The 12602-nt window shown below is 39.8% G+C and overlaps 1 protein-coding gene across 3 annotated transcripts in view; it reads right to left on the reverse strand.

Moving 5' to 3' along the window:
* LOC309390646 (galactosylgalactosylxylosylprotein 3-beta-glucuronosyltransferase 1-like) overlaps nucleotides 1–11564 on the reverse strand; it is a 62268-nt gene extending 50704 nt beyond the window's left edge. For all 3 annotated transcript variants that reach the window (XM_081950199.1, XM_081950200.1, XM_081950198.1), the window contains exon 1: nucleotides 11289–11564. The gene's annotated coding sequence lies outside the window, so the exon portion shown is untranslated. The remainder of the gene's footprint in view (nucleotides 1–11288) is intronic.
* Nucleotides 11565–12602: the final 1038 nt, after the last annotated feature.

Consider the following 12602-nt stretch of genomic DNA (forward strand, 5'->3'; position numbering starts at 1 on the left):
CACGCTGATGTTCAAAAGTGGTAAGTTACAATGGCAAATTAATAGACAGGCTGACAAGTAAATGCATGCTTTGGATACCATCAGCTAGGACTGTTGGTTGGCAGGGCCAAGAAGGAAAACCTTTTCTTCCATCATGGTATTCATCTTTTACTTCATTTTTCCCTTGAGATTAAAATGGCCCATCCCTATTGGTCTTTTGCAAGGCTTTAAAAACTTGGCTTTGTGCTTTTTGCTGGTTAGAGCCCATCTCCTGGTTGTATGGATGAAGGATTAGATCGTGCCTGACTGCTATGTGTTTTTATTTTTGCTTTACATGTTTGTATTTTGTGTTTTTAATTTGTTTAATTATAAGAGTTGTGTAAAAGTGGGATGGATGGCTATATAAACCAATTCATAAATACATTTAAGATCTTACCTTACCCCAAGACAAGTGAAACCAGATCCTAAGGAATTTGCCATTGTTGTCATGATGCCATTATAGTTGGCTGTTCTTTGCCCTAATTAAAAAAAGAAGTCTAAGATAGATTTTTTTTATGAGGACTCTATTCCTTTCCACATCCCTTAAGCAATATTTGAAATGGCAAAAATCCAGCTAGCTAGATTTTTTTTTAGGACAACTAAGTATTCAGTATATTTATTAAGTGCTCACGGATGACATACTGATGGATCCTTGCATTTAGATGCTTTTGTGAGAGGAATTATTTTTTCCTTAAAGTCTCTGAAGCCTGATGCCTTAATATTAAATGTTTGGTCAAAGAAAGAAAAAATGATCACATATGGACTTCCATCTATATGCTATTAATCACAATGTATCAAATACGTTTCTAGAAGAAGATTCAGGATTCAAAAGCTTTCAGGGTTTAGATAGAAAATCTGGATCTCCTTGGTTACTGACAAAGCACCAGAACATCTGAACTTCAGAATAAGCTGAGAATAATGTGACATTTTTTGTAACAGATGGACAATGATAAATACAGTACTGAAAAATAATCCAGTGGAATTTAGAGCAGTGGTGGGTTCCTACCAGTTTGGACTGGTTCGGCCGAACCAGTAGTGGTATGGCAGCTTGGGTCACTGGAACTGGCAGCGACCCAGGACTGCCATGCCCTCAAACCGGTTCCCCGGTCTCTTTTGGCATCACGGGCATGTTTCAGGGCATACACAGAACAATTTTCAGTCAACTGTGCATGCACAGCAATGCGCAGTAGGCGTGCATGTGAGTGAAGCAAGCAGTGCGCGAGCAAAATGCCCTCTCAGTGAACCTGTAATAAACCAGTTAGGAACCCAGCACTGATTTAGAGTAAATCAATGTTTCAAAATGAGGGAAGATAATTTTTCAATATTTAAAATTCTTTTTCCTGTCTTTTGCATATACAACTTGCAACAGTTCCTTTACAGACTGTTCAGTATTACAACAGCACTGAAAAAAAGGTGACTTATAACTGTTTTTCACACTGATGACCATTTCTGATTCATATTTATGACAGTTTCAGTGTCCTGGAGTCATGTGATCACTTTTTACGACCTTCTGATGAGCAAAGTCGATAGATTAACAACCATATTACTAACGTAGCAACTGCAGTGATTCACTTAACAATTTAACAACTGTGGCAAGAAAGGTTGTAAAATGGGATAAAATTCACTTAAATGTTTTGCTTAACAACATAAATTTTGGGCTCAATTGTAGTTACAACTCAAGGACTACCTGTATCCATGCTATGGCTAAATTTTTATTTCTGAAATAGTTACTCTCAAAGCAAATTTAATTGGATTTGCACAGCAAGGATTGCTTAAAACTGGGAATGATTAATTACTAGGTACCAGTTTGTTGTCTTTGGTGTTGGCTCTGGTTTATACAATACAATACAATAGTAGAGTTGGAAGGGACCTTGGAGGTCTTCTAGTCCAACCCCCTGCCTAGGCAGGAAACTCTATACCGTTCCAGACAAATGGCTATCCAACATCTTCTTAAAGACTTCCAGTGTTGGGGCATTCACAACTTCTGGAGGCAAGCTGTTCCACTGATTAATTGTTCTAACTGTCAGGAAGTTTCTCCTCAGTTCTAAGTTGCTTCTCTCCTTGATTAGTTTCCACCCATTGCTTCTTGTTCTATCCTCAGGTGCCTTGGAGAATAGCTTGACTCCCTCTTCTTTGTGGCAACCCCTGAGATATTGGAACACTGCTATCATGTCTCCCCTAATCTTTCTTTCTCTTAAGCTGGACATACCTAGTTCCTGCAACCGTTCTTCATATGTTTTAGTCTCCAGTCCCCTAATCATCTTTGTTGCTCTTCTCTGCACTCTTTCTAGAGTCTCCACATCTTTTTTACATCGTGGCGACCAGAACTGAATGCAGTATTCCAAGTGTGGCCTTACCAAGGCATTATAAAGTGGTATTAACACTTAACGTGATCTTGATTCTATCCCTCTGTTGATGCAGCCTAGAACTGTGTTGGCTTTTTTGGCAGCTGCTGCACACTGCTGGCTCATATTTAAATGGTTGTCCACTAGAACTCCAAGATCCCTCTCACAGTTACTACTATTGAGCACGGTACCACGTATACTGTACCTGTGCATTCCGTTTTTGTTGCCTAAATGTAGAACCTTACTCTTTTCACCATTGAATTTCATTTTATTAGATAGTGCCCAATGTTCAAGTTTGTCAAGATCCTTCTGTATCTTAAGCCTATCTTCTGGAGTGTTGGCTATTCCTGCCAGCTTGGTGTCATCTGCAAATTTGATGAGTTCCCCATTTATTCCCTCATCCAAATCATTGATGAAGATGTTGAAGAGTACTGGGCCTAAAACAGAGCCTTGGGGTACTCCACTGCATACTAAAACATAAAACATACTAAAACATTATGCATACATAAACATAGTTTAGCTTGCTTTAATTCAATATCAACAGCAGAGGTGATATTCAGCGGGTTTTGACCAGTTCTGGAGAACTGGTAGTGGAAATTTTGAGTAGTTCCGAGAACTGGTAAATACCGCCTCTGACTGGCCCCACTCCCATCTATTCTCTGCCTCCCAAGTCGCCAGCTGATTGGGAGGAAATGTGGATTTTGCAGTAACCTTCCCCTGGAGTGGGGTGGGAATGGAGATTTTATAGTATCCTTCCCTTGCCATGCCCACCAAGCCATGCCCACCAAGCTACACCCACAGAACCAGTAGTAAAAATGTTTGAATCCCACCTCTGATTCAACAGCCTTCAAACACACATTACTGATTATTAATTGTTGCAAGGTTTCTTCCCCCGTTGCTGCTAGATATTTATTCAGTGTAAAGTTGAGCACATGCTAATAAATGCAATGTGGCATTGCCTTTTCAAGGCATGGATGATGATTATACTTGCTGTCCTGTTTCCAGCTTTCAGATCGCATATAGTATTTAAGTGGAATAACCAATAAATAATGCATACAGATATATATTTATTAGGGATGAACACAGGCCACTTAATCTCTTCAAGGAATATGATACAGACATTAAGAAACATGACTCAGTCTAGAATGGGCTGTTCTACCTAGATATGGATGATTAAAAAACTGAACTCAATTCTCCCATAATATGGGTAACTTTTTAAACAGAGCAGCCATTTTTGTTTTATATTAATTATATGAAACTTGTAAGCAAGATGAAGTTTTAAGTAATGATCAACCATGCCTAAATTCCCTGTAGCACAAGAACCACATAAAGCCTTCAACCTACCTACCTCTATTAATAACATGGATATGCTGGTACCTGAACAATCTCCTATTTACATAACGGCTGAGAAGCAGGATAGTTTAGTCAATAGCCATTTTGTGGATGAAGGCACTTCTCCCGGCTATGTTGGTACCTGCTTATGTTCTCAAGACCTCCATCAATGTGTTTGTAGTGACAGACAGGCATACACTCCAGATATTAAATTACATCATGTATAACAATTCCTCTGGAGCTGGATTAGCATCTTCTCAGGGACTGCTTGATACAGAGAATATCACCAAGCAGATAATGCACGTCTGCAATACGGTGTATATTTGCAATGGGTCCATCAAAAGAATTGATGTAGGTGAAATAATGATGCCACCGTGATGAATGGTGGGTTGTCCAATTTCATCTTAGTAGCATATGCAAGTGGCAATCTGTATTAAACTTGAAAATCATCATCATCTGATGGACTAGTGGCCACGAATCTAGGTCAGCTTTCTATTGCAAGCACTTTCAATAAGTGTGGAGGAAGGCAGAGAGGGCAAAGGTGCTACACTTCCCAAGAGTTTTTCAAAATCCTTCAGTTTTAAATAAATTGGGTATATGATTTTCTGAATTTTTCTAGAGAAAGAGATTTTTTTTCAACAACTTGAAACAATGTCCCAGGGGTTGGAATTCCCTCTTGCTACCTTACTTCCCAAATTAATTGAAGGCCAGGAAGCCAGGAGGACTGAAGACAACCAGAAAAAGTCTTTAGGTTCAAACACATGGCGTTTATCTTCTGGGAAAGAAAAGTCTCTTTCATCAAATGGAAGAAGGACCAGGAGAAGAAAATAGTGGAGAAATGTCAATGGCCAGCAATTGTGCATTATATTTGGCCATGTTTGTGTGGGCATGAAAGGGAGGGGCGACTGCTCATGCTGTCTCTGCTGTGCCTTACTGATTTCCCCCTCCCCCTTGCCTCTTTTGCTTGCAATACAGACCATTATAGTCTGTGTGAATGCATCACCAAACTGCTAATGCTGTACTGTCCCATTTCCCCCCTCCTGCTTGGGTTCTCTTTGCAATGAGAGCTGCTATAGCACTGCCACTTCAAAATGACCCCAGACCATGCTGCTTCTTGCTTTCTACCTCTCTGCAGTCACTCTGGAAATACTGCCTGGAACTGGGAATTGTCTTACCCACTTTCATTAGTCAGCTAGTTTCTGCAGAAGCCTAGTCTCCTCTTTCATGAATGCTGTGGCTCCTTGTGTCTCCACCCCCGAGACTTTTGCAGGGTTTGTGCAGCTTTCAAGAAGAATCCCATTCTTCTGCCGTTAAGTCTCCCTCATTAGTATCAGCCTCTTGAAGCTCAGATGGTACTGAAAGAAGAAGCTGCCTTCTTCTTTCTCTAGCAGCTCTGAAATTGACACTACCAATTATTATATACCAGTTATATATATTTATATACCAATTACTTCTGTTACTACACCGAATATGCTGTGGTACGATTACTATCCTCCCATGACTTGCCTCCTTATCTTCTCTGGCTTAATTAAAGACTTTTTAGCACTACTAAATAATTACATTTAAGGGGATAAAAGAAGATTGAATTTAATTCTAAAAGATTATGCTTTATTTATTTACATTTATTGCCCACCACACCAAATGGATTCTGGGTGGCAAAGAGTGGGGGGAGAGAGTGGAAAATATGTTTGACAGATTAGGATATCATTTGCTTTGTACCATGATGGTAAAATTATTAAGTATGGATATATGATGCCATAGCAATACTATTGCAATGTAGATTTTCTACCACAACATACTTATTTATAAGTAGAACACCCCACAGAAAGAGGCCAAAGCTTAGTCAGAGTTTTGGAGGTTCAAGGCTTAGTCAAATTCCTGTGCTAACTCAGGAATTATTCTTAGCCCATAATGTAACACTAATGATAGATACAGAAGTAAAGTCATATCACAATTAATTATTGAATTCCACAATACTTCCAATCCCCATCTATATTACAGAATTACATTTTTGACTAATTCAAGAATCAATATAAGACAATATTGATTCATAGGGAAGCTTGATATTTATTTTTAAACAAACTGATCTGAGCTAGACTTTTTGACTAATAAATAGGTCAGAACACAGACATCTTTTAGAATTTTCCTCTATTTAAACTTTGCAAAATTGTTCATGCTACCAGAACTACATAAAATATGCATCTCAGAGAAAAATACAAAACTTCATGAAAAATGAACATTTTCTCTAAAAATAAAGGGTTAATGAAGAAATTGGAAAGGGCAAATATGAATTAACTCGTATGAAACTGAGGAGGACTAGTGGGTTTCTGGAATTAGGTGCAGCTGTCCATTCTTACACAAAAGTCTGAAAGGGAACACTTAGATCTTTTCCAATCTGGTGTCTTCCAAGTATGTTGAAATTACAGTTACAAGCATTTCCTAGTGCAATTAGCCTCAACAGTTCAACCTTCAAAAAGGAAGACCATAAATTACAGTATAAAATAATGACAGTTTCCATATCCAAGGTGATTCAGTGTGTGCTAGGCTCCAGGTGTTCCTTTTAGAAATGATTGGTAGATGTTCTATACCTGTTCTATCATCTCAGAAATCTTCATGACAAGGCACACAATTGGAAGACAGAAAGAGGTGTTTCATCATAGTAAGATGACCAAAGCCATATTGGCCAAAGCCTTACAAGATGAAGAAAGAAGTCCCAAACTCAAAAAATAATAATACTGATAGTAGGATAAATTAAATGGTATGGCTACCAGGATATGAAATATAGTTGGTTAACTAATTACAGTGTTAGATGAGAAACTAGCCAGACATTGTTCATGATTGAAGTAAGAAAATGGGGTTAGGTAGAAAGACAGAAAAAAGAAAGGCTTTGGGGGATGAAATAGAATCCACTACTTAATTAGATGAAGTCACTCTCTGGAGGATTTGACACTGTAGCATCATGTACTACTTCAAGATGAGACTCCATTAGTGTTCTTCTCAACCAGTAAAATAATGGACAAGGGAAGAGGATCATGACTGCAAGGACATGACTGTACAAAATTGCTGGAGAAAAAAATGACATTCGTGGTTCTTGGAGGGGGAATCTGTTCATTAAACTTCTACCAAACCTAAAGGACACATTTTCTCTCTGAAACTCCCATTATTCCAAATATGCGAATTTGATCTTTGTGAAAGTGAAGCTTGGGGCCATAGATACCACACCAGAGGTGGTATTTAGTGGGTTCTCTCTGGTTCGGCGAACTGGTAGCGGTGGCTGCAGGAGGCTCCACCCACCCACCCCAAGCTAATGCATGAGCACTGCACATGCACAGAAGGCGGTGCTCGTACACAGATGAAGTGAGTGTGAATTAAGCGAGCGTGTGCATGTGCTCACATTTACAAACCGGTAGGGAAGGTAAGTGAATCCCACCTCTGGCCCACACAGGCTATATCTTTTAAATTTCCCATCCAGATGTGATATATGCTGTGTGTGTGTGTGTGTGTGTGTGGTAACCTACTGTCCACCAACCTGTTCTTGAGATGTGTAAGCTTTGACAAAGGAATAGGTTGTTACTATTGAAGTGAAATTATTCATTCTATATGAGAAAGAGAAATGGAGTGGTTTCCGTGATAACTTTACCTGTGATATGGATTTAATCTTTTTTAACTTTTGGGATGTGTGTTTTTTAATGTTGTACGCCGCCCTGAGTCCTTTTGGAGAAGGACGGCATATAAATCCAAATAAACCAAACCAAACCAAACCAAACTTTGTTTCATTGGGAGCTGCCAGAGTAGGTAAGAAGATACGCAGCTGTATTAATGAGGATTGTGGACAGAGCCTTCTTCAGTTTGATTTGGAGACTTGGGAAGGCTTATAGAATCAGGGAGGAGAGAGAGTAAAACAAATAAGTAAATGATAAACATATTAAGCTTGGTATAAACTCTTCATGAAATTGTTTTGCATATTATTAATAAACAAACCTGACCCCCCAAAACAAACCTAACTCCAAACTGAAACATTGATGCAGCGAGAATCAGGTAGCCAAATGTTGGTGATATGACCTGGGGGCTATCAAATATTCTACAAATTGTGAGTTGCTGAACAATTTTATTACATATAGGTATAAGTGCCAAAAAGTACATATTTTTATTCCTATAACTAAAGAGAAGAAAACGTATTGTTCTACTTACTGTTTAGAAATAGAAGAAATCTCCCCTCATTTCAGTTAGCAATTGAGTCTCTTCAAATATTGAATCAAACAAATCTTTCAAATTCCAAATGGTGGAACTTAAAATAATTTCTCACTAGAACACTTCACTGGTTTTTGCATTCAAGACACATCAGGAATGCTTTCCAGGTAGCACTGAAAGCTAAACCCAGTGCTTTAATCTTCAAAGTACTTCACACATTACAGTTGTTGCTATAAACCTCTTTCCTCTACATTTCATATTTTTATTTTATTGTAATTTTGCTAGCTTTTTTCCCTTTCTACTTTACTTGTGCTTTTATATCACTTCAAGACTTATCAAAGGAATACTGCATGAAGGATGTCCATTAAAAAAATCATTATGTAGGAAAAGCAACCAGAATCAATATTACTTTCATGTTTTCTGATCAGAAGTCTGCAATCAAGAAAAAGCAACATGAAAATCAACACTAGGCCAAATTAGAAGTAATGTTAAACACATATTTGCACTTAATGGCCTTGGGTGTTTTCTCCCAAATGCAGCATACAGTATATTAATTATGAAGACTGTATCAAATTAGCAGGGAGAGGAAGACTCTGTTGCAGCCTTGATAAAAAGGCTCTCTTCTGAAGCTGATATTTGCAATGGGAGAAAACTTTCTGCACCTGTACCAAAAAAAGCATCTTCCTGCCAATGAAAATTGCACCTTTTTCATCAGGACTAGAACAAGCAGCACCCGCTTCAAGCCTTTACAGTCCTTTTAATTGGGCATGAAACTTTGAAAAGGACAAACTTGAGATGTAACTTTCCCCAAAATGGGGAAAGTATGAAATGGCACTGATTATGCATTCTGGCTGAAGACTGAACCATGCAATATAGAAAGCACCTACTTTGTGGATAGCTGCTTACCAGCTGAAGGTTATTCAATATTCCATCACTACCCCACTTGAACCTGCTGCATTTCTATTTGTATTCAGTTCACCTCCACTCCACTTTTGCCAGGAGACGGAATTCTGATTTAGGGGAAGCATTTGCAGTTGATTTGGGAAACCTCTATAAATATGTAAGTGTGTAAATGTGTATTACCTTTATATGAATAGAAACATTCAAGATTATCTTGACATCTCCTGTTGCTCTAAGGACGATACATATATACTATAACAAACCTTGGTTAGTATGCTCAAACAGCTTCAGCCAAACATATCTCTTTCATCTGACTTATTAATACTTTGTATATACTATATTTTAATTTGCACAACATTCAAACATATGAAAACTGACAATTCTGGCTAGCTAAAGATTTGTTCTTGATATACAGAAAGAAGAAAGTAAAAAATGACCCTTTTAATTCCCACTACAAAGGGGTTTTGCAGAGTAAGAGCAGAAACTAATGGAGATGTGGATGATCCCCAAATCTATGTCTGATGCTTTGTAAGAGAATTCTAACGCTCTTTTGAAGGGTACATTGCTGACATCTTTTTTGCTGGAGAATGCTAGAGACTTAATCTGCTGATCATCTGGATTTAGTTCACAGTATATCTCACCTTTTTGTAATTCCCTGAAAGAAAACTCAATAAACTTATTTTCCTCTAAAAATACATCAAATTGCAGAATTGCAGCACATGATTTTAGATTATCTTGCTTGGAATCAGATTGTCTTTTTTAATATAGGTGGTTTTTGCCTACATTTCACCTGAGTTATAGTGACTTCTCTGATACTTTGTTCTAGGCACTTTTATTGCAAGCATGACTGGAAGAAATGATACATTGCTAAAGCCATTTTAGATTGTAGAAGCAGATGAGAAACAGATGGAAGGACCCTGAAATTCCCTTTGCTTCCTACTCATTTTTCCCTGTGACAAGGATTTTTCAAAAGGAGCTGGAAATGCGTATTGTCATTATTCATGTCAGGCAGGATCCAAATTATCTGTATTAAAATAATTACCATGTGATGAAGCTATATTCAAATAAGACTGGGTTTTATTTAACACTGGGACATTCTCCTAGAAGTTGAACCTGCCAAACTTCAAAGAAAAGGTTCAAAACATTGGAGCTTCTGTCCAAATAAAACTGGAGGGGGAAAAACATTACTAAACATTTATTAGATGTTACCATGCCAGGGTTGCCGAGGAATTCAAAATGACGATTGTCCAAAGCAGCTCTTATGTTTTTTTCTGAGACTTCTATGTCAAATCTATAATGAACTTTCCATTCCATTGGTACTGTAATGCTTTGCTTACCAAGAGGGTTTGCATTAGAAACTTATCTTTAATGTCATAACTCAGTTCTGTAAATGCTTCAGGGCAAATCTAAGAGGGTTTTTTTGCAAACCAAAGTACAACTCATGCTAGATCAGAATCATCCTAAAGATGACAATAGATTTTTGAACAGCCCAGTAGGACTTTACACAGAACTCTCCTTTTGGGGAATTAAATCCCCATTTCACTTGCTTGATATTTCCCCGATTTTTCATTTCTGATAGAGCTGCTTGAGAATAGCAAGAGAAATGAAATTCTTATCTTTATCTAATTTATCCACCGCCAAAAAAACTAAAGGAGAAGCATTTTTCCTACATAAAATCAGCCATAACAAAGACAAAGGGATTGAGGAGACCAAGAATATATCCTTCTACTTAATATTTAACTAGCACCCCATCACATCACACTGCTTCCAAACTTGAGATAGATCTATCTTGCCATCTTATAATTAGTCATTTTTACTGCATCTTGAAAATTCGTTCTCCCCCTACTCGCTACAGCTGCTAGTTGTAATCTCTTTTGTTCAGTCAAACAAAAGGAGGTTAGCTTGAAAATTAGAGAAGGGAGTCCTTTTGAATTTCTATACTCCTGCTTTGCTCTTTCTCCCACAGGCAAGTGGGATCAGCAAAGTGTACCATCACATCCCACATACGCATTTCCTCATTAATTAAGCCCAGGTGATTTTGCCCCCGGAGAGGATGGATGGGTTAACTTAACGGAATGGTTTAGTCTCCAGGATTCTTTCACTGGAATAGTAGAGACACATAATGGGGGGGGGGGAATACAGGGGAGGCAGGAGGAAGAATTGTAATGGGTTGTTGTTGTTTTCAAAAATTTGCTGGAAAGACATAAATAATTCATACTTGAGGATGGGGGGGGGGGGGGAGAAAGAAAGCTTGAGACTTGGTTATTTCTATTTACTAATAACCAAATCTATTTTGTGCTTGCTTTTTAAAGAGTTGATCGTGTCCAGCCATCTGTCCCATCTTGACCAAAAAAAAAAAAAAAACCCCAGGAAAAGTAGCCAATGTTCATTCATCAGTTTTAAATGTTGTGGAGAGAGAGAGAGACTCACAAGCCCATTCGTCGTCCCCCACTCCCAATGTACCATCAGTGGTAGAAGATTCAAGCTGTATGTCCTCCTTACCTGAGGAAAATCAATGCGTCGGTTTGCTTCTAAAGCCGGTCTGGAAGATCTCCGAGAACCTCCGAGCAAGTGCCGGCGGAGGAACAGCCAGCGTATCAAAGCAGCGGCGTCTCCCGCAGAAGAAGGCGGCTGGTCCAGCTTCTCGGCTACAGGTTCACGAGTGCGACTGCTGCACGTGCCCGCGGCGGCTGCGGCAGCAGCAGCCACTTTCCAGCGATTCGGCTCTTGGACGGCGTTCTCTCGCTCTCTGTCTCTTCCCGACTGGAGCGAAGCCGGTGCGAGACGCTTCCTTACATGCAGCGCCGCGGAACGCAGCTCAGGCTGGAAGCTGGCGGCGGAGGGAGGCGAAGAGGTTTCTTTTAAGCCCCCGCCCTCGGAAAAGCGCAACGCTTTCGGCGGAGGGCGCCGCAACTCGCCGAGCCACCTTAAGAGGGGGGAAAAGCGGACTAAAAAGCGAGGAAGGCAACTTGAGCAAAAGAAGAAAAAGAAAAGGGGGGTGGGAGAGAGAGACAGGGGCGCGCGCGAGACGACGAATTCAGCAGCAGCAGCAACAGACCAACCTGATAATAAGACGCCTTTTTTTTCTGGTGCAGATCATTAGTGAAGCGAAAGTCTCTTCACTCTTTCACCCTCCCTCTCTTGATCCCCCCCTCCCTTCCCGGCGCCTTTTATTCTCGACGGGGGCCAAACCGAAAACTCCACGATTTCAGTGCACGGGTCGCCCCCCCCCCCCCCGCCTTGGGTCTTGGTTTCGCTCCAGCATGAACCCGGGAGACAACATTGGGAAGCTACGCGGGATGAAGTGTTGCAAGAAGCAGCCGGTGATTCGTAGAGTCTTATTTATTGGTTGGATGGTTGGTTGGTTCAATGTACTTGCCGCCATCTCGCCGTGTAAGGACTACGCTGGGCGACTTGACGGTGCCTAACTTAATGGCTTCTCCAGATGTGCTGGACGGCTGGAGTCACAGTAAAGGCTACACCTAAAGGCCACTAGCTTGGCTAGATGGAAATGGTGAGAGCTACCGTCCAACATTTGGAGAGAATTTTAAAAATAGATAAGAGCTTTCGTGGGAGACACTGAATATCTGTTATTTAGGAAACCAGAAACTCTTAGTACTAGGAAAAGCTCTGAGCTCAGCCAAGAAGCTTCAGCTCTCAGCTGAAGAAATTTCTTGGATGAGAAGCCAAACGTCTTCCAAGAAAAACCAGAAAGTCCAGTTGCCTCTTGAAAAAGCACCTTTGGGACAGCCATGACTTGGGTGACTGAGAATCTCCATAGACAATTCAATTAGTATTACTTCTAAAACTGCAGTT

This window comes from Natrix helvetica, assembly GCF_964273705.1.
Source record: "Natrix helvetica genome assembly, chromosome: 4".
Lineage (NCBI taxonomy): Eukaryota > Metazoa > Chordata > Lepidosauria > Squamata > Natricidae > Natrix > Natrix helvetica.